Source organism: Micropterus salmoides, unplaced genomic scaffold (genome assembly GCF_014851395.1).
Source record: "Micropterus salmoides isolate LMB-PRFRI ecotype aquatic unplaced genomic scaffold, ASM1485139v1 Ms_hic_scaffold_17, whole genome shotgun sequence".
NCBI lineage: Eukaryota > Metazoa > Chordata > Actinopteri > Centrarchiformes > Centrarchidae > Micropterus > Micropterus salmoides.
The window spans coordinates 21,699,165-21,724,195 of NW_024040817.1; the positions used below are offsets into that span (position 1 = coordinate 21,699,165).

Consider the following 25,031-nt stretch of genomic DNA (forward strand, 5'->3'; position numbering starts at 1 on the left):
TTGGCAGATTTTGGACCAGAGCTGCTATTTTGATAATGGATTAATCAGTTCCAGCTTCTTAAATGTCAATAATTTATGGTCTCAGTAAACTGAAAATCTTTGGGTTGTGGACATTCTTTTTTTAAAGTCATTTTCTGACATTTTACAGACCAAACAACTAATACATTAATAAAGAAAATAATTAACAGATTAATTGACAATGAAAATAAATGTTATTTGCAACCCTACTTTGGACAGAGTCAGGCTAGCTGTTTATCTGTCTATATGCTACGCTAAGCTAACCAGCTGCTGGCATTAGCCTCTTATTTATCGTGTAGACACATAACTGTTGGCAAGAAACCAAAGAAGTGTATTGTTAAACTATTACTTTATGATAACTATGATTGTCTGGTATCACTCATGTGAATCAAGTGCTGATTCTTCCCATATAATATAACCGTAGGTATTTCTATTCAGTGATTGGAACATGGAATTCACTTTATGCACATATCTTGGCTTTCTTTTATTGACTGATTTTCACTTGTTTGTCATTTGCAATCTCTTACCAATGCCACCTGCAAAGTGCAACAATATCTTCAGCCAGAGGTGGGTGGTGTAATAAAAAAACTAGCTGGATGAAACATTGTAATGCAGATCCGTTCATTCCTCCTTTAACGCATGGGCCTGGCGCTTCAAAGCCCCTTTTTCACTGCAGACTATGGCGATGTGTTTCTCACCAGGGACCTCAGGAGTAACCTGTGTCACTACCAATCTGCCAGGCTTTCCTGATGCCATCCAGACACCCCATCCTGAAACACACACCAGCCTCTTTGTTTGCTCCACTTGAGGTTTAGCCCTTTTTTGGGGGGGTTGGACATGCACTAACACATATACAGATGCACACACGCTTACACCAATTCACAAGTGCAGATACTCACTTTGAAACCAACATCTTTGGATACACACTCAAGTGCGTACACTCAACCACACGTGTGCACACGCCCATACTCACAAACCACCCCCCTGTCTGAGGTAGATGCAGCAATGAGGAATAAACGACAAATTTCCTATTTCATTTCACTACGTCTTGCCTGTTTTAGCTCACTCCTAACCTGCTTTGCCACGTCAGAAGACCAAGAGTTAAATTAGAGAGGACTAAATTTCCTGAAATGAAATGACTGTCAACTCAACTTTGCTCCATCATCTTAGAAGAGTGCAAGAAAAATACCCCAGTACCAAAGGCAACCATGGTAAAAGGCATCGCTCTCAAATGAATTATGAAGGAAAGTTGAGGTGTTTTAGTCAGTCTTTGTATTGAGCCAACATGCAACTCCTGTATATGTCATTATGACCATTAGAAGTGCTGACTTCTATCTGATTAGGATGACAAAACAGCAAGCACCTATGTGAGTGTGTGTGTGTGTGTGTGTGAGTGCATCGCCAAATGTCATTCACATCTGCAGCTGAAAGTGTCCATTTGCTTGCATGTGTTTTTCGAATATTCTTGGACATCTGAGTGTATTTGGAAGTATGTTCATTTTTGTCCTTCCACATCTGTGAGTTTGTGTGTGTGTGTGTGTGTGTGAGGATGAGAGATTACATGCCTGCGTGGTGTGCTGGCTGGCTGTCCTGCCTTGAGGGGAGATAAATGGCTGAGTGTTGTTGTTGTCCAGAGAGCAGACACTCAGACAGCCGCTCACACATGATTAATTGTTTCCTTGTCGGGACTGGGACCAGTTGTCTGTGACTGTGGCTGGGCCAAGGCCTCCCACCCAGCCTTATCAAACGTGTGTGTGTGTGTGTGTGTGAGAGAGAAATAGAAAGAGAGTGATGAAAGGCCACGACTGCAAGAGAGGGAGAGAGAATGTTATGCCCTATTTTATGAGTTTGTCTGTCATTGAACTCTCTTTTTGAACATATGCTATTGTTTTGAACCCGGCCACACAGTGAGGTTTTTGGTTGAATGTGGTGAAAATGATCGATGTGAATTGAGGGTATGATTTTTCCTGCAGCCTTTTATGTTCACTTGAATTGGATTGTGCAATGTTAAAGGTCTTTAATGGACTTGTTCCTGCAATTGTTTCCTTCCGTACTCCCTTGTGTAGTTATGATGCAGATACTGTGACATGTAATTAGACATGCACTAATTACTTGATCCAACTGTAACTATTGCCTTGAAACATGGCTGCACATTGATTTCTTATAGGTCAACACTGCCCAGGTTGATCTACGGTGATGCTGGGTTTCATGGGAGTGCATGAGTGAATCTGATGATTGATTAATTACAATTATCAGAGGCCTGATAATTTACCACAGATGATAATAACATCAAGTGTGCTTTACTGCTCTGGCGGAAAAAGCCTCTCCGGTGTCTAAATTGTCCCCCCTGTTAATTTCTCTTCTTTCACTGTCCAATGCTTTTAAGTGCAGCAGGACAGGTGGATGGCTGATATGGTGTGTTCAAATATTGGAGGTTTGGGAGGGGAAGGGGGTAAAAACCAGGAGTAAAAATAGAAAACAAACTCCCTAATTGCCAGGTATCATGGCCGTACGGGAAGGAAACGCAGTGGGGGGTGTTGTTGCTGCAGACGTCACAGTTAAAAACACGCTGCCATCCTTACAGGGCCATTTGGCACGGTTGCACATTATGGTTTAATGATGGCATGAGGATGACTCACATGCAACACTGATTCACTTTACATTAGACCCTTAATCACAGCAGCTATTATCCCCCCTTTGTGTTGATAAAAGTACTGGACTCCGCTAAAACTTATGTTAAATAGCCTAGATGCAAAAAGATGCATTTACTCACTGAGAATTTGTTATTTCACAGCATAGGCAGGTTGCGAGCTATTATCAGCCTGGTTTATAATAAAATTGGATTGCCCATGGATGAAAAAAACACATACTGATCACATATCTCTATATCTACTCTCTTACAAAGGCAGAAAGCAGTACAGAAACTATTAAATGAATCTTTAATCAAATACATTTAAATATGGGATTTGAAGGTAGCTCAACCACCTCCAATCATGTGAATGTCCGAGTCAGAAGCAGCACAGACGGCAGTTTGCTACTATGCTAAACTAGGCTAGTTACATTTTAGCAGCACTAGTTTATCTGGTGTTACTTTTTTTTTCTCCACTATGATTAGTTCCCACTACTGCCTTATTTGGTATATGGTATAACAAACTCAATAAAAACTTTTCTACAGGAAACAGAATAAGTGAGTAAAATAACTTTAGCTAAGGCTATCTTACCTGCTAGCTGTGACTAGCTCGAGCATGTCTATGGCATAATATTTTTTTTTAAGTCAGACTCTTAAATTTGACCACATTTGTTGTTTTGGCTTTGTAAGGCATTTCAGACCAGAATACATTCTCTGTGCTCTGTTTTTCACCTTTACTGAAATTACACATTTATCTGTCAAAGACCTGCAAGATGGATCATGTCATAAACTGCATGGCTGAACGGGCACTGGCCCTCGTAATCTGTCCTGACATCAAACCAAAGTCTTGTGTTTTCATAGCGACAACCACCAGGGATAGCATTAAGCTGAAACATGCCCATCTGTTTCTTTCTGTGTGCCAACATGTCAGATCAAGTTAAAACCCGGACAGGTTTAAGTGACATTGATACTGTGGCGTGATCCCATATCGTCTGAACTATCCAATGTCATGTTCACATGTTCGGATGAGTTTGTCCTCATTTTCGGCTGAGCTGTGATGACTGTCATAAAAACACAGAGAAGTTTTGGAGCCAAGCATGAAATATAACCCAGTTATTGTATCTGTATGTGTAACTAGGTGGGGTAATTTCCATTTGAGATATATATGTTCCCCTCAATCACAGGCTTGAAATTCTGTGTCAAAGTATGGTGCTTGAGGCTGTAGTGTCAAAGTGTAGACTGTTTTAGTTTTCTAAAGATCAAAGTAATAGTAGTTTAAACATATGCAATTTTATAGATAAAAAGCCATTTTTGCTTTTTGTGGCTTAAGTTTGGATGATATGTGCTGAATTTGTGTGCATTTAATGACATAAATGAGAGGGAGGACATTAAATCACATACAACAATAGAAAGGTAGTTAATGGAATATTGTGATATTTTGGGAAATACGGTATTTGATAGACTGATACAACCACTCTCAAATCTGGTTGAACATAAGGCAGTTAGTAGCTACTGCATAAAGAGTGAAAACAGTGTTAAACACCTAGGCTGGATCTGTCAAATGGTAACAAAATCCACCTACCGGCACCTCTAAAAATCAAGAGGTTTGTTTAATCCTTTAATTTGTACCAAAGTGAAAAATCAAAATTTGCCTGTTTATGGCCCGGCTAGCTGTATCCCACTCTTTTTTCTAAGATAAACCATCTCTAACTGTCCACCAGAAAGCAAATTAGCTTATTTCTGAAAAACTTAACACAAAACTTAAAGACTTATTTTCATTGTAGTCCTTTATATAAAGATTGCAAGGATCCCTCCCAGGAGTTCAGGTGACTGTGCAACATCATAATACAAAACCAATGTGATTAATATGGCATCATCAGTAAAACTGTGTGTACTGCGTGTTATATTATGATTTTCGGGCTTCAGGCAGACTCATCCCTGTTCCTTTTATGTTTGAAAGGTTGTTGTTAAGAGAATATTTATCATGAAAGTGGAGCTAGAACCATTGAACATATTTGCATTATTTCTTTCTTTCCATAAGAGCGAGCCCTTCGTAGTGTTTATGTGAGCATAATTCACATAATTTCTCAATTTCGATACAGAAAATTCACGTAGCTGCTGTCTTCATTTTCCAAGATTCTTCAAATAATGCATACATGCACATTGAAACTTGAACCTTTACTGTGAACTGAATTTTACTTTGCGCAAGATATTATTGGTATGTTTTTATAATGTACATTCTGGGTTTCTTCTGATCCCATAAAAGGGTGGAGGGGACCATTCAAGACAACACAGGATCATTTTGATGAGAATGAATGGAACTGAAAAAGTAGCCTGTGGTTAATCCATACTAGTTAATTGAGGCAGTTAGGGTAGGAGCGACTTAAAAGCCCCATCCTCCTTGACACTGATGGCTGTCCTATAAGGGACCCTCAGTAGGGCCCTCAGGTTCTTTGATAGGGCATTCGCCAGCGTCCTTTGGGGCTGTTTCACCCCCCACAATAAACAGGCGGTCCTTTGTCACTGGGAGTAGGGGGGTCTGAAGGGTTGCTCCTCGTTATTATTTTCTAAAGTAATTATACCTTATTATATGTGTTTACTTTAGCGGGGGTGCGAGTGTGCAGGTGTGGGCCATTCGGCAGTGGGTTGGCAGTCTCACTGGTGAACGCACCCCGAGTGTCTTTTTTTTTACTCTCTCCCCTCCATCTTTACTTGGAGGTTTTTGGGGGTTTTAGTAGTAGTATTGTAGCCCCGCCGCTAATTTCAGCCCAACAAAAGAAACATGCAATTAGGGCTATTATAGTAGCAGCTGCATGCTTCCTAGCTGTGCAGCGACAGCTTCGTCTTCTCCCTGGCTTGGCGGTGAAGGGATTGGAGAGGGGAAGAGCAAGGCCTGCAGGGAGAGAGCTGGAATGGTCACAGTAGCCTCCAGTGTCTGCAGAAAAGAGAGGAAAATATAGCCTTGGAGGCTGGTGTGTTTCCTCAGTGTAGACACAGCAGGGACTCTCGCCCACAGGCTTGTGGGCCTTAAGAACAATGGATCTGCCATCTCCCAACATGAAGTGTTATGAAATAGTCCTTGCCACAGTTCCATTGGCTGGTCTCTTGCATGAAGTCATGTGGTCTCAGAACTGCGTGGGCCGAGGGAAAACGATTTGCAAATAAGAAAATGCTTTTTGAAGAGTCGAGGCTTTCAGAAAGATGAGAATCAGTTTACAGAATTCATGGCATTCAGTTTTTCGCATAAAGACTGATCCATAATGTAATATGGTAAAAGTAATACACACGGCTTGGATTTCTGTATGAAGACTGAACTTTGCCACCACTAACACAATGACAGAGAACAACCCTACTAATCCATAGTTTAAAATGCAACCTTGAAATGATGCCAAAATACCCACCCAGCAGATTGTTATTCAGGTCCCTCTAAGTCAGTCAATATCAGCCACAGTGAGCCTCCTCGTACATGTCAAGGTGAATCATGTGGGTCACAAAGGAACAACAAAAAATGCTTGCACAAATTAAAGTCATGATTAAATGGGATCAAAGAAGAACTAGTGCATAGACACTGAAAAGCCTGGCGATCTGTGAGGTTGAACACTGAGGGCCCATCGAGGCCCTCATGGCGTCAAACACAAGGGACCAATCTCATGGTCTCAGCACAAACAAAATGGTCACAGGTCCTCCTCTGTTACTCTCACTTACCGATTCTCTCACTTCACTGACTTCCCAGCCCTTAAAATAATCATCAGGCCCAAGGCTCTTAGTTTCAAGGGCATAAACAGATCTGAGTATTGCATATGTATGAGTTCAATTGATCAACATGAGACTTTACTTTACAAAAGAAAATTTATTTTCTTTATTTACTTCATGTATATCAGTAGCATTGTTGGAGAATTGTCTTTCAATCACAATATGGGCTGTGCACTCAGAGGAGCTACTGGGGCTGTGCTATGCAGCTGATTGGGATAATAAGTAGTAAGCAGGGATTTGTAGAACAAGAGACTGTCAGATACTTGTCAGCATGCTTTCAGTTGCCAATATTCAAGCGCTTGACCTGAGCGAACAGATTTCCACTTCCACCTTTTCTATCCTTTAATGCCAAAATCTGAGTGCAACACAATGAAGTGCAAAATTACTCTTTCCAAATATAAACTAAATATAAACTTATGCAAACCAACAGAGCTTGTAAATCAGCAGCGCAAGAGGAAACAAATATGACCTACCATGAAATCTATAGAAACAACTGAGAGAATCTCATAAAATGTTACAGCCTATTAAGAATCGTCACTTTTGTTGCATTAACAGGTTTTAAGATTTGTAATGTCGAAACTGGTCTAATCGCTCAACACATACCACCTGTGCTGTTGTACACTTTAGAAGCAGGATGTATTATGACACAGAAAAAGTGCTAGGCTTTATTTACAATATTGTATAGGGATTGAGGCCTTTTCTCATGGAATCAGTTGATGATAAAACAATAATTTCAAACTGAACAAATTTGTGTTTTGTATTAAATGAATTCAGTTACTGTGTTAGAAAATATATTACACTGTAAGTCTCCTTCAATAAGGGCTATACTTGCAGTCCTTAACGTGTCGTTTTGTTAAACCAAGTGAAAAACATCTGCCAGTGCAGTAAGAATGTTCTACTTCTGATTTAAATCAGGCTTCATTTTTCACGATCCAAATGTTTTTGATGTGTCCAAATTCAAAATCTTTGAGACAAGTTGATTATTTTGGTTTAAAGTATCTCACTGTATTGGCAGATTTTCTTCATTTGTTTTAGGGAAAAAGGATATTAGGACTTATTTATAGGCACAGCTTATTCAATAAAATAAGAGATTAGCAGTGTTTGGGCATTTATGTGAAGCAAACACATTACCATCAGACAGTGCATGACCTTTTGAGCTTATTGTGTGTTTGGCAAATAAAAAAAGTATTATTCAAAGTAACTAATAGCTACATAAATTGACACGGCGCAATAAAAATCAAATGTTCAACTCGAAATGAGTAAAAGTTGCACAAAATGTAAATAATCTGAAGACTATGGACAAAATTATAATGTATTTAAGTTACTTTCCATTTCTACAGGCAGAGGGTGGATGTTTTCAGGATGAATGCTGCTATTGCAGCCTTGGTCTTACTAGCATCCATTTCACCTCATTAGGACCCTGGGACTGAGAGTCGACAAAACAGAGAGAAATCATTTTGCCGGGGGAGTGTGGCAGGGATAAATTGGCCTCTGGTTGAGTACAAGAGTCCCCGCTGTGCCAAGCGGAAGAGAAGGGCCTGGCTGGCAGTAGGGGCAGGCCCAGGCAAGGCAGGCAGGGAGGCCCCATGCTGAGACCCCCTCCCTGCCTCAGACAAACACGGCAGTGGATAATCTCTCCTTCAGGGACTCGGCCCAGCGCTGTGGGGCTGTGAGAGAAGGTGGCTGTTATACAGCACAGTACAGAGGAACTGCTTTTGTAGTATGTGTATAGCATGCACCACACACCACAAACACACTTGTATGCATTGTGTGTACATTAGCTGCACACAGCTTATGTACATATCCATTTTCCATATGCACTCTGTCCGTCTCTCTCAAGCAGGCATCACTTTTGACAGTTTCAATAAACGGGACATTAAATAAAAGTATGGTTGCTTCGAAATGATTGTAAATATCTCAGTCAATTTAAACTTGAGTAACACCGCGTAAAATTCAGAGTTAAAAATAAATGCACAATGAGTCAGAGGGCAATAACAAGCTGTCCATTACAGGTAGATTGTGTTGACTTGGCAGGTGTTTTTCTGAGATCAACAGCTCCTTCAAAGACTGTAATTTGTAGATATTTCTGTTACCCGAGTCATTTTCCATACAAAAACTAATAACTGCAAAGATGGATTTAGTTTATGTATCAAATAAGAACAGTCGAATGACTAGGTGAAACGGAAGGACACAGGCTATATTCCTGTTAAGATCATTCAAGAAAGTTAAATTTAGCTATTGGTTATGCTGCATAAATTGGAGGTTTATCAGTATAGCTTGCTCAATTTCAGTTATGTACCTATATTACTAAAGAAATGCACACCAGTTTCTTTGGGTTAGATGACCACAAACTGTCTAAACATCAGATTAAAAATTATTAACCTGTTTATAATCTATAAATGCAATTGTTGAAACATTTGCAGAATAGTTGCTCAGTAAAAACACTCAAAGAAACAGTTTTCTCCAAACACTTTACTTCTATCAATTTTTTTTACAAAAAAAAAAAAAAAAAAAAAAAAAAAAGAGAGAAACAAATCAACATCATCAAATCTCTTCAGTTGGTGTGTGGTCAACCATGTTCAAATATAAATGTCCATATCCAATGTCGTTGAATACTGAAAGGCCTTGTCAGCCGCTATGACGTCTCCATCTTGTAACCATGTTTTTCCAGCTCAGCCCTGCAGGAAGGAAAAGGAAAATAGAAAGATCAAGTCAGTAGAGATGATTACAGGTGGGTGGTTGAGGTATAAGTACCCTCTGCTATTGATTGTGAGAACCATTAAGAGATGGGAGTGAAAAAATATATAAATATTGCATAATGCGTGCAGCTATGGATTTGATGATTACATATATATGGCAGCCGTGCCCTTTAACAATAATGATATCTTTAAGAAACAACTTAATAGCACGGCTATCATAATTGGCCTAAATAAAACAATAGCATATTACTGGCTAGAGAGTACTCAAACAAAAACACAACAGCCACTTATCTACCAACAGTTATTGATTATTCAATAAGTGACTGTAAGCCTTGAAAGCATGACTGATCTTATGATAATAACTTTGATGGTTAATGCATAACTACACGTTTAACACTGTCAAGATAGTTATGGTAGTTGTCGGTCTTCCTTATTTTGTCGCATTTTCAAAGTGTTTACAATTTCAGACACTAGTCAAAAATGCAGCAGCACACCACCAACAACCTAAGCTATTGAAGTGGAGCTAAACAATGGCTGCAAAATAAGAAAGAGTTCAAATGCACTATTGGTTTCCTGCAATAAATTACAAATGCATTAATACTGATCAAAGATGTATTGTAGATTTATTGCAATAATTTATAAGGAAAATATATATATTTAAAAATGTTTTCAATTATCTCAAAAGTCATGACGATGGATCATAAATGTAGCTGTGTTGAGATGCTGACTACAGCTGAAACTACCTGTAACAGTCTATATTGACTTCCAAAGAGATAAAAATTGTTTGTGCATTTAATGCCTATGCATGTAAAAGGAAACATGTCTAAAACTTACGGACACAAAAACAACAACTTTAAAAAGCACACGTCTCAGTTTAACAAACCACAGAAATCAACCGTACTGAGAATGTCTATGTCTGTTTAAAACAATTTATATCAACAAAAGTTGTTTCAATATGAACTGCAACTGCATATGTGGGCATATTTTGTTTACTCATGTTTAATGTCTTCATAATAGATATTTAATTGAGTATTTTGAAACATTTCGCCTTGGTTTTACAGTAATACTTGTAACTATGACCTGTTGTAGTAGACAGCCGATAAGGAAGTGTAGCTAAACATTGTGCATTTTTTGAATGTTCAGATCACCTCAGTTGATTTGAGAAATCATCCTCTACATTGTCATCATCCCAGTTGTCTTCCCAAACATGAGCATCTTCATCTTCATCCAGCCCCGTCCAATCTAGGAATCAAAATGTTGAATTTTAGAAACATTAGAAAATAAAGACAAATACTTTATCATAGGGCTGGGCAATATGGACAAAAATGTCACCACAATGAAAAATATCACATCATTCAATGTCGATGATTTTCCAATAGATGTCAAATCATTATTTCTTTCAGGTTTAAAGGCTGATTTCAGCTCCTGAGTGAAACAATTGATAATTAGTTGTGTTTTTAAACTTTTCTTTATGGTCAGAACACTTGCCAAACAGTGGATCACTTAACAAATCTAAGGTAGAACATTCAAAACAAATATGATAAAATATTTTTTCAACATATAAGCATGAGTAAAATTAAGTAAAATGTATTTTTAGTCCCTATTCCCTAAATGAGGTTTAATTACGTGCCAATTCGTTCGATATTCAGAGGACATTAAATCAAACATTTATTGAACATTATCATTATTGTTTAATTGCCCGGCCATATCAACAGCTTTGTTTCAAACTGTCCCTCAAGCAGGTTAAAAACCAACACTGTAGGAGCTTCTAGCAGTATAAACGTCCACTTGAACGTTGTAAGTTGGCTTACTGGTAACACATTAGCTTCTCGGCTGGCATTAACGTTACGCTAGCTAGCTAGCAAACGTTAGCAAGGGAGCTAAAGTATACATATTATCAAAATAACAAGAAAAACATCTGAAAAAATAAAAACACAAATGTTAGGATATTAAACAGTATAGAGCTCAATGAATCCACTAATTTGGTTAAGTTAGCTGAATGAGCTGGCTGTGGCATGTTTGCTAGCTAATGCTGATATGGCTAAGCTAGCTGAGTCACTGTTGCAGGGCCCAGGAACCTAAAAACACCGTAACAGTTACCGATGGTCAGTATAAAGAAAACAGGAGCAGTATGACTTCAGATATTATCTGTATTATTTACCTTCGGCTGGGAATTCTTCAAACTCGTCATCTTCCTCCAGTAAGCCCAGGTCCACGGTCTGTTTCTTGTCTGACATGTTCGCTGTGCTGCCGCTGTGTTGCTGTTTGTTAATGAATGGCTCTAAAAACGCAGGACTTGTGGGACGCTGGCGCTGTTCGAGCGGGTACAGATTGCGCTACTGCGCAGGAAAGGACAGAAGTCTGGTGCTGGTGCAAGGCAACGTAATGTTTTTTTTCTTTAATGTAGTACATTTCATTACAAGTACACTCAGTCTTCTTTACATTATGCACATACAGTCACCCAGAGGCAGTAAAACACATTCACCTTGATAACAAGTAAAGTCAAAGAGGTCATTACAGTAGTCTAACCTGTCTGAGATGAATACATGAACCATTTTCTCATTTTGATATGTTTTTGAAGTTATGAAAGCTGCACTATATGTTACTGACATTTACAGAACCAAATCCAAAAACTCTGAGGTTCCTGACTTGCTCACTGTATTCCAGAGACAAAGTGTCTCTCGAGTGTGAATGCATTTCCACTCTTTGATATTTTGGACTACAATGGACAAAGATGCATCAAAATGTATTTTACAATAAAATACCAAATATTCTACCCAAATTTACGGCAGCCCACTGCAATCTATCGGCCTATGTGATCTCTTTCTTCACCAGTACGCTGACTCAGTTGATTAAGTGGATATGTGAATCAAATATTCACATATCCCTGTGATAAACTAGACGGAGGTTAGTTTTAAAGTCACCAACAGTTTAATGTTTAACTAACAGTTTGCTAATAACTCATACTTTTATTCTAATTTAGTTAGTTGGTGTTTGGTAATGAAGGGCCTACATCATCTGAGCTACAGTAAACTCGAGCGGTGGATGGGTTGACAGCCTGATGTTTAATGACAATAAGGCACATGTGTGTGCATTTAACAAGTTACACCACATGGCATTTTAAAGAAATGTAGTACAACAACTCTGAAACACTTTATTATTTTTTTGTTTTATTTAGTGCACAACTGAGAAACTTAACATAGGCTGAAAATAGTAAGCTAACGTTGCTGGGGCTGCTCCTCGGGTCAAAAAGTTAGCTTGAACATTACGTAAATTGGTAAATGATTTAGCCTAGGCCACTAAAGCACACACTAAAACTTAACAGTAACTGTTGAGAATTGTAGCAATTTATGCTAAAAATCGATGGAAAGCTGGTCAGCAAATTGCTGAGTAGGCACCAATCAGAGGCAGCATTTTTATGATGTCATCACATAGAAGTATTACATAGTACATAGAAGTACAGTATTTTTAAACTACCAAATACAAAACACATTTTGATACAAAATATGAAGCAATTTTCATCAACCCTATCAAATTCAAATGACAAAATCCTATTTTGTATTTGAAATATGTATTTGAAATACATGTATCATAAATACCGCCCACCCATGACTATAAGTATGTGTGTTGTCTTTATTTAATTGTAAAATTGTTCTGGACATCTAGTGGCCCAACTGATCTCACCAATACAGTTTACTGGCTTGTCAGACTGTAGATGTGACAATAAAAGAGTTGATGTTCACGAAAATATGTAAGAAAAGGTTGTGGTGTAATAAGTAATATTTTTAAAAGCTTGCAGACCTTCATCAGTATAGTTCCTTGAAGATATAGCTTGGGGTACTGCAACGCATCTGTTGCTGTGTTTCTTTCTGTGTTTTCAGCATGGACGGTTTTCAATAATAGTGGTTCCACATTAAAAGGGCGGAGCAAAGCTTAGAAAATTCTTGCACCCATTTGGGAAAACAGAAAACTCTTTCTTTCTCTCTCTCTCTCTCTCTCTCTCAGACACACAAACTCTCTCTCCCACACCACCACAAAAGCCTCCTGCAGTCTTCTTTCCTCAAAACATAAGCACACAAGTCAGTCAAATTTCAGCAAACATTTTTCATTTAAGAACAAATGCACATTGTAACCCATGTGGCCTGCTTAAATAATGAAGCGGCAGCCACAGCTTAGGATGTATTTTAGATAAATGAGAGCGCACATTTACCACAAAACCACTCGTACCACAATGAAAATTGCTCTGCAGCTGTCATATGTTGACAGATGGAGCAAACCTCAACATAGGCTCAACGTACTTATTCTATTTTCAAATTATTTTGTAATCATCCTAAGCCTTTACACATGACAATGCCACAACATTCGGAGGAAAGAGGAACAAGAAACATGGAAAGAAAGTGCAGGAAGTAAATGCCGCTGTGTTCAAATAGCCTAATTTCTGTTAGATGTAGAAAGACATGCTTAAAACTGTGGGTTTTATGTATTAAACACCATTTAAAACAGAAGATCGCATTTGCACACAAATAAGAATACATTTAGTAACATTTCTAAAACCTAAAAATACTATTTTCATTTGAAGTAATAATTGAGTGTCACATGCTTATTGTTAGGCTGCAACTAGTGATTATATTCATCACCGATAACTCTGGAGATAACTTTTTTGATTAATTAATCTGTTGTTTGATTTGTAAAATGTCCAGTTATGTATAAAAAATACCAATAGTAACGATATTTATGACTACAGAATATGTTGTGTCACTGCTGTATGCCCGTTTTTAAAGAGACTACAGGACTGAAATGATGATGGGGGCAATCAACTTTAATAGTGACAATTGAAGAAGCAATTTCATTCATTTCTTAAGTTAGAGTATTTGATTTATGAATGATAGTCTGTGTGTGTAGATGTGTTGGAAGTTTAGCTGATCCTGGTGCCCGCATCACTCAGTCTCAGGTGCAGGTGAAGGCCTGGGGAGTGGCTACAATGTCCACCCAGCATACCTGAGACTGCAGTTACACCGTGCCTGGCGCCTGTAGTCTCTGCTCAAGAAAAATGGGGGGGGGGGGTGTCATAGAAGGGAGCTACAACATGGCCACCGCAGACAGACTCCACCATAACTTGTGTCTAAGTAGCAGCATCACATTTCTGTCATTTCACAAAGCCCTCTGGGAAAGGACAGGTCGGCAGCCGCTATAAGCACAGTGAAAGAGACTGACAGGGCAGACAGAGGAAGCCTCTAGGTGAAGCCTGCCCTGCTAGTCTGCCCCACCACCACCCCCACCTCTACTGCCTGGCTCTTTAGTGCAGGCAGGCTCATGATATGGCCCAGAGGAGGTGCACAGTGAGAGTGGATGGATGGAAATGGGTGGAGATGTCAGAGATAAGAGAGAAGTGTGTGTGTGTGTGTGTGTGTGTGTGTGTCACCAAATATTCCACATCACCTCCCGAAGATAACAGGCAAGACCTCTGCTTCCACATGTCAGAGAAGACAGCCGACTGTCTGCTGTGTCATCTAGCCATATACTTGTTGTACCTGCGGACACATTGTCTAGACGACCCCCCCCCCCTAACAATTATACTTTGCATTGTCATTTTCCCTGCCTCAAAATGGAGGCTTCCTATGGTGCCACTCAAAACTGAGCATGTGCATACCTGAGAAAGTTCAGTTGTGTTTGGGCTTAATTTTGCTGTCAAAGCTGTGAAAGTATTAAAACAAGAAAGTAATGGGATATATGAGCTTAAAGAAATGCCCTGAGACATACAAGAAAGTGATCATCATGGATTAAGGGGACTTAACTAGCCAATTAATGAGGCAAATCCAAGAAAAAACATGTAAGCTTTGCTCCTAGGAAATCTGCAGAGAGAGCGATGTGCTTCCAGGATATGTCTGTCAAGATCCTGTATTAAATTTAATCCCAGCCAGTCAGTAAGTCTACTCCATTGTGTGTTGTGTGGAAACCCAGTCTCTCTTTTTTTATATAAATACTTACATCCAGTACAGAGCAGTGGATATCGATTATTTCTTGCAGACAGTAGTACAGCTAATGGAATTCCCATAGGTGGTAAATTAACATAAAATGAAAAAAGAAAAGTTCTTTTTGTGTTTGTTTTGCTTTACAGACCCAATTTTCTGGGGGTCTCATTCATTGAATTGTCTGTCATGACGAATTTAAGTTTCATATTTTCCCCCCTGTCTGTCTTGAAAAGCCCTGTCATCTTGGGCTTGAGGTACAGTTTGCCAAGAGGCTAATGGCCCTTTATGACAGTACAATCTGATGCCTGTCCCTGCTAGCCTCCAGGTAATCCTGTCTACCTCGGCGGCTTAGCCCTGCTTGGGCTTAAGTTGCATATTTTGTTTTTATCAGGACACTGCTGATAAATGCTATCAGCGAGGGAGAAATGAAATATGGGGGGTCTAGCTCCATTTTCTGAGCCCCAAGTTGAAATCTAGAGTTGAGGAACAATGACACCTCTATTGGTGGAGCTAGGCTAGTCTATGGGGCTCGAATTAACAGCATAGTACTCCCAATATTCATAATAGTTATTTACTAGTACTGTTTAATAATTGTTACCAACTCTGAGGTCCCCTCAGAGGCTTTGCAAACCATTTTAGATTTTATTTCTTTGCATAAATGCATGATAATCCTGCCGCTCAAAACACTTTCAATCACAATTACAGCAGCTGTACTTTTAGACCTCCAAAATATCATTTAATAAAATCATAAAATTACATGCCAATTTATTTCCAGTAATGTGCGCTAATAGTGCACTACCTCTGTGTCCATGGTCCAATGCCATGGACCTATACTGTACGTGAAAAGCACTCACACACTCTTACCATAGGTGATAACCCCCTCTGTGAAAAGCACTCTTATTGGAAGTACCCATTATCTGCTAAGTCTATCCTCATGCTGACACTAAGTCATTAGCTTAAGCTGTCCTCTGTGTAAAATCATTGTTAATTTCTTTGGCAATGGTGCATGGTGAATTGACACATATTTTCATTGACTGCTGCAAATAAATTCCAGATAGATCAAGTAGTGGAACTCATAGATATAAAATATTACACTGCAGGCGTATTCAAATATGTCATGGTTCACAATTCTGCTTTAAACAATGTTTTTGTTAGAAAAATTTAATGCCAATATGGTTGTAATTTTTCTTCATTTAGGCCAACAAGGTAAAATGATACATGACCACTCTCCTTCACGCTTAGTGAGCCTTTGCTGATTTAGGGAGTGAAGTGCATCTATTGTGCTGTGACGTGTCCCAAGATCAGCGCCACAAAAGGGTTTTATCAGAGATGTCACATGTCCATGGAGAAATGCCGGCTAACTGGATTTCTAAGCTTTTTGCTTTAAAATGTCTTTAGCTCCCTCCCAATAGACCAAACAAATACATCTTTCCTCTTCCAGACTTTATATACTCCTTCAATTTTTGTCTGCTTGATATTTTAAGATGACCATTACATATTGTTTGCTGCATCTATATCTTTCATCCCCCATGTATCTATTTTCTCCCATTTCCCCCCTTTTCTCTCCCCAGTTTTGTTCTATTTCTCTATCACACACAAGAAACAGACACACCTCCCTTTCTCTCTAGTTACAGGCATATTATATCAAAGTGTGCGTGTCCCACACAGCGGGGTAGCTCAGTGAGTGAGTGACAAGACCTGCTCTGCTCTTCTCTGACACCTGTCAGAGCCTCATCTGTCATCTGTGTGCAGAGATGGAAATGAGCAAGAGTGACAAAACATGCCAGAGGTGACGGTGACGGCTCATCCCCCTCATTCGGCTTCTAAATCAGTTGCTCAGCCCGAGGCTCATGTGCCGGCTGGGTAGCAACAATTATCTACTCCGAGCATTCAGATGAACCTTATTGGTAATGCAGTGATGTCACACCACTTAGACATTTGAGTTGCGATGCTGTGGACATAGCATGAGAAACCTGCATGATTACAGTCCGTCTGCACATGTTGGATCATCTTAAACTGCAAATGAGTTTGGAAATGAAGCTACCAGATGCATCAGTCTACAGGCTTATAGATGCTTAAAGCCAGACTATGTAGCTTTTGAGGGGAAGAAATGACTCACTCTTCCTCTTACAAATGAAAGGCAATGAAAAGCACCCTTGCTCAAATCAGTACATTTAGAGGATTTGCTTTTACAGCCTTACGTGGTCTGTTGTGACCAGTAGCTAATGGTGGCTAATGTTGGCTAACTACTCCTCTATGCTACTGTTAGAATAGCTTAGCGTTTTAGCACTATTCTATATTGCATTTGTAGCCACAGTGGCCGCTGTTTAGCGAACGTTACACAAACGTTTCCTTTTAAAGCGTCTTGAATTTAGATTGATAGGCGATACCTACAGCACATCGATCCAGCTGCAACTGTAGTGTAATCCAACTCTTTTCACTGTTGATTTGCTATAATCTCTTACTGACTAACTCCCCACAATTTGGTTGTACCGAATTCCATGCACCTAATCCCCAACATGTGGCCGTCCCTAGCCCCGGAAAAGTCTGTGATTGGTCTGATTGATAAATGAAGCCCTCCTTATGCTTTTGGGCATCCATTCGAAGGGGGCCACTGTGAGTCTGGACTATGTCCAGGAAACCTGGGACAGCTACTTATTAAGTAGTTAGACCCTCAAGACGAGGCTGCAGACAGGGACCGCTGGTGGTCATCTGGCCTTGGATTTAGCTTTGGCATCCCTCAGCCATCAGTCAGGTCTGGAGGTCTGACTGTGGTTTCATGGTGTGAGTGGGATACAATCCTCTCTTCTGCACTAAGGTCAAGGGTTATGTGTTTGTTCAGCCTGGTCAGGTAACAAGATGTTATTATTCGTACTTTATCAAAACAACCAGGAAACCATCCTCTGTTTTTAGAATCTGCATGCTAAAAAATCCAACTTTGTCCACAAGATAGGACAATATGAAGTCTAAAATTTTAATTAAGTATTGTCAGTAACTAACCCCCTTCACAGGTGTTGTTTTTTGTATTGGGGAAGTTAATGATAAAACAGAGAGGTATGCAAGAGTAGGCATTGAACTCCCCCCCTTCGGTATTGTCATTACTGTTTCTTAATTGTTTCTTCTCCTTCATTGCGTTTTTTAACCAAAGATACACAGTGTGTCTGTTCATCGTCAATTTTACAAGTTTCAGGGAGAAAAAGAGAAAATAAACATCTAAATTAAGCAGAGAGGCTACACCATACTCCACATATGTAGAACAATTGTAATATTTCCTTACTTTGGTTCTCATTCACACCCAAACTTAGAGAAGGAACAAACTGTTAGAGACATGCATGATTTATCATTTAAACTAGTACAAAGGGCATTAATGCCATAGAATCAATCTTAACAACAGAACAGCACAGTTCCCACATACTTTGCCAGTCTGCATTTTCAAATTTCGGTTAACAGCCAGTGGTAAAAGTCAGTTTAGCACAGAAGTCCAGGCAGGCATCAAAACATTAAAAATGTTTTCTTGAGAATATGGCCATGGGCGAGGCTTAAGCGGCTCAGCCAATGATGTGGCACTCAGGATCGGAGCAGAGCACCCTGGGTAGAGCCCAGATGAAACACTAGGAGGTGAAAGAGAAAGTGGTGATTTGTCATTAAGACTTTTCAAAGAAAGGCCAATACCAAGGGTCCAATTTATGCTTGTTATAATTTCACCCCAATCGCTCCCCCATGCCCCTAAACGCATTCTTCTTCCAGATATCACGCCACACAAGCTGCAACTGGAAGTGTGTGATTAAATGAAAAAATATCACATTCTCACAATATCAGAAATATATTTTTTTATAGTGGTGCTGTACATTTTTTTCTTGGATTTTTAATTCACCATTCATCATATTTACAGAAATATTTTTAAAACATTCATTGTTATAACCAGTCTCTTTTTAATGTGATGGATTCCAGTTCAGCATTTTTTCAACAGCATTTGCACCAATGTTTGTCATGCAATATGTTTGGCAGCTGCCTCGCACTGTATGGAACCTATTTTGGCTTTGACTGTTTCTGGGCTCATTAATACCGAGAGAAGGTGAGGAAAGCCTTTTTCAGTGCGACTGCCAGATACAGTTTCTCTTGGCCTGTGTAGCATTTGTAAAACATGCTCTCATAAAAACCAAAATCAAATGCTCCAATTCTTGAATGGGATATTGGAAAATTATTGACAAGCAAATAAAAGTTGCGTGCGACCATGTAAGAAGCCGCCCAGTTTTGGTGTATGGTTCTGTTTTGCAGAAATCATTTTCACTCTGAAATTTGGAAGCGTTGACCGTGATTTGCTGCAGACTCTTGTTAATCCCTTGTACACACTTGAAAGTTGATCATCTAAATTTAACACAGCTCTCGCCTTCTGCAGACGGCAACAACATGTTTTTTGTGTGTGTATATATGTGCATACAGTCACTTGTTCATGTGTAAAAGTCTGCGTGTAGTGGGAGATACATCACCATTTTACTTAAAGAATTTGGTGGAGGCATGCTGCTCGATACCTTCCTGCCCACACACACAGACACACAGATGTGCATCATCACTGGTTGATTGTTGGTGACCTTGGCTGATTGAACTGGTAAAGGGCAGCCAGTTGTGCAGCTGTGTGGCTGGCCAGGGCAGTGAGGAACTAAGGGGAGAAATGGTAGCGTGACTGTGAGGGACCGCTGAGCAGCCATATCATGACCCCAGCAGACACACTCCCAAGTCTGTGCACTGTGCTGCACTTGTTTCCCTGGCAGAGACGGCAGGGACAAAAGAGCAAGGAACTTCCCCAGACCTTCATTTGGGGTGTTTGGACAACTCTAAGGCCCCCACTGTGCCCCCAGGGGCCTCTCAGCTGGCCCGGAGAGTGAGAGCAACCAAGAAATAAGGCAAAGCAGTGAACACTGAGCAATTAAAAGGGGAAGTGTGTATGTGTCTGCAAGTGTGCGTGTTATGAACTATGGGGTGATGAGGAATCTATGACATCATTGTTACAGAGAATTTATAAAAGCCATTTGTCACATGTGGCTGCAGTAATTCAAATTTCTAATTAGAATTTACCAAACAGTAATTTAATCTGAAAAGGCTGCAGTGTCTTAGTATTAGTTGATGACATGAATTTAAAAGATAAATCTTGCTACTGTTTAAATAAATCTTGCTTTCCTTTTTATCAACCGTGTCTATGACTTTTACGGACATATAAAGTCTGTTTTACTCTATTATTATCGCTCAAGTATACAGGAAGCATGCATAAAATCAAATATTTGCTTAGTTTATGTGAGAAGGATAGCCATATCTAGTGTTTTATAGAACAATGACTCATGGTTTCTCCACTGCATGTTTATTTGTTTGTTAATTTGTTGGCCTCATATTTTGGTGGATAATGACCCACCTCAGCGAACCACATAAAGCAAAAGGGGAAACATTTGTAATGGCCAACGCACAGCTTATTTTTCCAGCAAAAGTAATGGCCACAACCGTGGATAAAACAGGCTGCTACTCTCTTGTGAACAGAAACATAGTCATCAGTCAAGAGAAACCAAAGTGAGCCTTGTCCCATGGATACCTATAAGTGTTTAATTATCCTCATATGGAGGGACAGAAAGAAAACAATTGTAAAGCTTTTGGTAAAGAGGCTGTTGTGAGTTGAGATGCTGAGGCTTCAAGGAAGTAGTTGAAAGGGCAAGTCAAAAAGTCATCAAAAGAGTTTTTTATCAAGGGGAGAGACAGAGAGGAGGAAGGTTTGGGTGTAGTTACATGAACGCAACTTGGCCTTGTCGGATGACAAATTGTAGTGCAGTGGGACAGGACGGTTCAGCCAGCTGGTTGGCCCCATTGGCGGGTTGATTGATGGTGTTGATGTTCTAAATCGGCCGCCAACACACCGAGTACAGGACTGGTAATAGCGCAGCTTTAGATTGGCCCTGGAGATAGCAGGAAGTGGATGGGGGGATGCAAGGAGGGGGGACTGCAGGGGAAAAAGGACAAGTTCCCATGCATGCATACCGGGATATGAGATTTGAACTGCAGCTGCTGGTTTTAAGAATACAACAATCCAAGGAGGTAAAGTCTAGAGATGGGAACACACTGTTACAATCATCATGGGTTAGGGTTAGCGAAACTATCATCTCGCTTACTTTTTAACCATCCTGTTACTAGTAATACAAATGGTGTCTTGCTTAGTCATGCCTCAACAAAATACATGCAGGGTCATCATCACTTAGACAAAAAAGCCTGAGGTCAAGGCGCGATCATTACTGTCAAACAGGGGTCAGAGCCGGTGCTCTCATGTCCACAATCGTCCGATCAACACGTCTACAAGACTTGGACGGGGGAGGGGTAGTGGTGAAAAAACTTACAACTTCCCACTAATTGTAACAGGAGCCTCTTTATCATAGTTTCAGACTCTCTTAATAATACACTGTACCTTTGATCAAGAGCAAGGCCGTCTGGGATTGCGTGGGAGGTTCATAGATCTCGACACACGCAAAGGGGAAACACAGGGCAGCTCAGGGTTGCACTTGATCCTTTCCACCGTCATTGCAGAAGAAAATGAGGTTTTCCTAAAAGTTTAAATTATGTCTATGTAATTCCAAGATATAGTAATACAATAGTATTATATAAGAACACCATATATGTTGACATGCTTGAAAAAATTAAACTACATTTTATAGTTGTTTTTTTGTATTAGGATACAGAATCAATTTTCCCACCATGTGCCGGCAGGTGTTTTATAGCAGTTTTCCAAAAATCCTCTCATGTAATCGAGTGCTTAAATGCTTTTAACTCCGTGAAGAGATGCTAAAGAGTTTAGAATGATGAAACTTTGAGTTGACCTGTTCAGTGAAACACCTCTTCTCTTCCATTATATCAACATCCACTGCTGAGAATTATAAGCATTAAAAAACCCCACACATACCTGGCAATATCACCAATAACACCACAGATTGTACACCGCAGCAGTGTGAAGAGGTTATCCCCTAGTTCTAATGAAATCATATTGAGCTGATTCTGGGTAGTAATAAAATCATACGAAATTAAAAACTACAGCAGCCTGAATCATGTCTGATTACTTGACACTAAAGGGCATAAAGGCTCTGATCAACGTTGCATGTTCCTCTGTAAAATATGACCTGTTGAGTGAGCGAGAAGAGTGCATTATATCTGCAAAGAGGGGTTTATCACATCCAGTATGTTCACTTGTCATTTTAAAACTATGAGCATGGTGATATCTTTGTGATCATCCTCACATTTTGCTACTGAGTCTTTTCATTAGCCTTTGTATAAGGCCAGAGAACACAGAGTAGTTCTGCCTGGCTGGTTGGGGGAAGATAATGGGCGAGAAGCCACAGAGTTGTCTGTATGAGCTGTTGTTGAGCCGACGTCCTCCTGGCCTTGGGCCGCTTGCAGTGGCGTCTATGAACCAGTCTCATTGTTTACAGCCCTACATGCGCAGACATAGGCCTACACACGCACACACACACATTTAGACATAATGGCCAGTCACGTGTGCTTGCACATACAGCAAGTGAATGCCTATGACCAAGTCCACACACTAATTCAGTGAATTATAATTCTTAACTAAATGTGCGTGAGCAGTGTTAGGCAGGTTACTTGTAAATTAATTTTAAAAAGTATATATTACAACGTGTGTAAGAGAAATATTGGTGAAATATTTCGTTTTGTAAGCTGCTAAAATGCCTTTGATTCTCTCAGCTCATTTTTCTGCTGTGTGTATTATTAGTCATTAAAGTCAAGATTTGAGAGTTTTATATCAGTGTGTAACCCGGTTAAAATGGGGAAAGAGCTGTGTTTTGAAGCTGTTTTCAGTCAGTAATCTAATGCAAACGCCATGTCCACGTGTGGACTATTGCTAACTAGCTGTCGCCGTCGCTAGCTGGAAGGAGAGAGTGTGTGTTGGAAGTCCATTTTTGCCCCGGGTTTCTGAGTGTGTGGACACTTGAGAAATGTAAAGATACAGAAATTTATAGTTAAAAGATAGGAAGTTCATAGCGTTAATGTGAATTTTTGGCTAGTTTGCTTTGCTGCCACACATGCTGCTGCATTAGAAGTGCTCAGGACTTGTAGCCGCATGTGAGATGGACCTCTTTTTGATCATCTAAAAGATTATACCGATATATCATGAACAATATAATATGGCACATCCCTAATCGCACAGCTAGACAGAGGGGTTTGCAGTTTTCGAGTACACAAGGAACAGTGAGTAAAGACAATATTTTCTTTGAGGATTACAAAAGAGCTCCAACAAGCGCGCCAATGTTATGTTTCCGTGAGCTGAATTTTAAGATTTTCTTTTCTTTGGGTGAACTGGACGTTTTAGAGGTGTCACCTGGTTCCGCAATAAATATTTTATTGTTATTGCACTAAATTCTTGTGGTTTAATATTTATTCATGTTTGATAGTAATGTGATATGTGGTAAAATAAGGGTTATAGCTGGATAGGTATGAGTGCATGGGAGTTTTAAGCTCACAATAACAGTATCGCGATAAAACAAGCTAACTAGGCCTCTCTGCATCCTAATTTTGCATTGTCGTATACCCTCACCAATTCACGCCCCATGCAAAGGGATTATCAAATCTAAATAGGAATGCCATCATAATCCTGTAACAAAATTAGATCTGAGTAGGTGGCTACACAAATTACTCCACACAAACAAACTCCACATCACATCTTCTGTATTCAACATGTGTAGACATAGAAAAAGAGACATTGTGAATAGCTTACAGTTTGTGGGTATTTACTGACCATGAACTGCTAGCTTAACCCCGGTGAATACACACAGCGCTCCTAGTCCCGACCTCACAGTGAAACTACAGCTTCACACACCTTCCAACTCTGAACAAAAGTCAGGTGATTCAAGACAACTTTGGAGTTACTGGGTGGCACATATCTCCTCTGTTGGTAGCTTAGCCACCTCTCCCCACCCCCAGCACCTGCGCCAAGCTAACACTTCCTAAACCGGCGTCTTCACTGAACACACATAGACAAACATAAATATGCCCTGTGGAGTATTCTTGTAAACAAACAAAAGTTATGTTTCCATTCTGTGTTACTTACCAAAACCTCCATATATGATTACATGATTACTTGCTAGCAATCTTTTTCTTAACTACCTTTGTTGGTGCATTGTTGTTGGTGTCGTTTCTTGTAGATTGGTGGAATAGTGTGAAAATATTGGCAGTAATGTATATTGTGCTAATCAAAGTGCTCGTACACTGCCAGCACTAAATGTTCATACTGAATATATTTGCAAAATGTAACACTGTTACTCCTAGTACTGTTGTTTTGGCTCTTATATTAGGCCAAAATAGACAGAGATACCATGTTGACAAACAAACAAATGAATAAAGTGACACTGTCTCATCCATAGCACAACCCACACACACACACACACACACTCACACACTGTCCTCCCTTTTCAGAAGGCTTTGCAACCACCTGGTGTATGATCCACTCTCTCTCTGGACATGTGTGCAGAGGTGTAATTTTCACCCTTTCCTCCTGAATTAGGTCAACACACACACACACACACACACACACACACACACACACACACACACACTGTTCACCCTGGATTCTTGGATAATTTTGGTCACTTTTCACCCTTGGCAGACCAGTGTTGTACAAATGACAGAGGCAGAGCAGGCCTTGCAGCTGTGTTTCTGAGACCTCACCACCCCCTAAGAGGTGTGTACACACACACACACACACACACACACACACACACACACACACACACTCTTGTTCACACAAACCACCTACTGGCACAGCAGTAGAAAAAGGAGAACTGTGGTTACCTCACTATTATGTTCTGTGACTATTGTGTGTGTGCACATGTGTGTTCATGTATGTTTGATTGTCTCTTTCTCCTTTATCTCGTTCTCCCCATGTCTCTCTCTCTCTCTTTCTCTCTTGTCCTCCTC

At 39.9% G+C, this 25,031-nt stretch overlaps 1 long non-coding RNA gene across 1 annotated transcript; it reads right to left on the bottom strand.

Annotated features, from left to right (window-relative positions):
* Positions 1-8,852: 8,852 nt before the first annotated feature.
* LOC119908006 lies at positions 8,853-11,412 on the bottom strand. Its single transcript, XR_005445177.1, has 3 exons — positions 11,261-11,412; positions 10,248-10,341; positions 8,853-9,078 (listed from the first exon to the last, which is right to left on the bottom strand). It is a non-coding gene; the product is annotated as an uncharacterized LOC119908006 (long non-coding RNA).
* Positions 11,413-25,031: the final 13,619 nt, after the last annotated feature.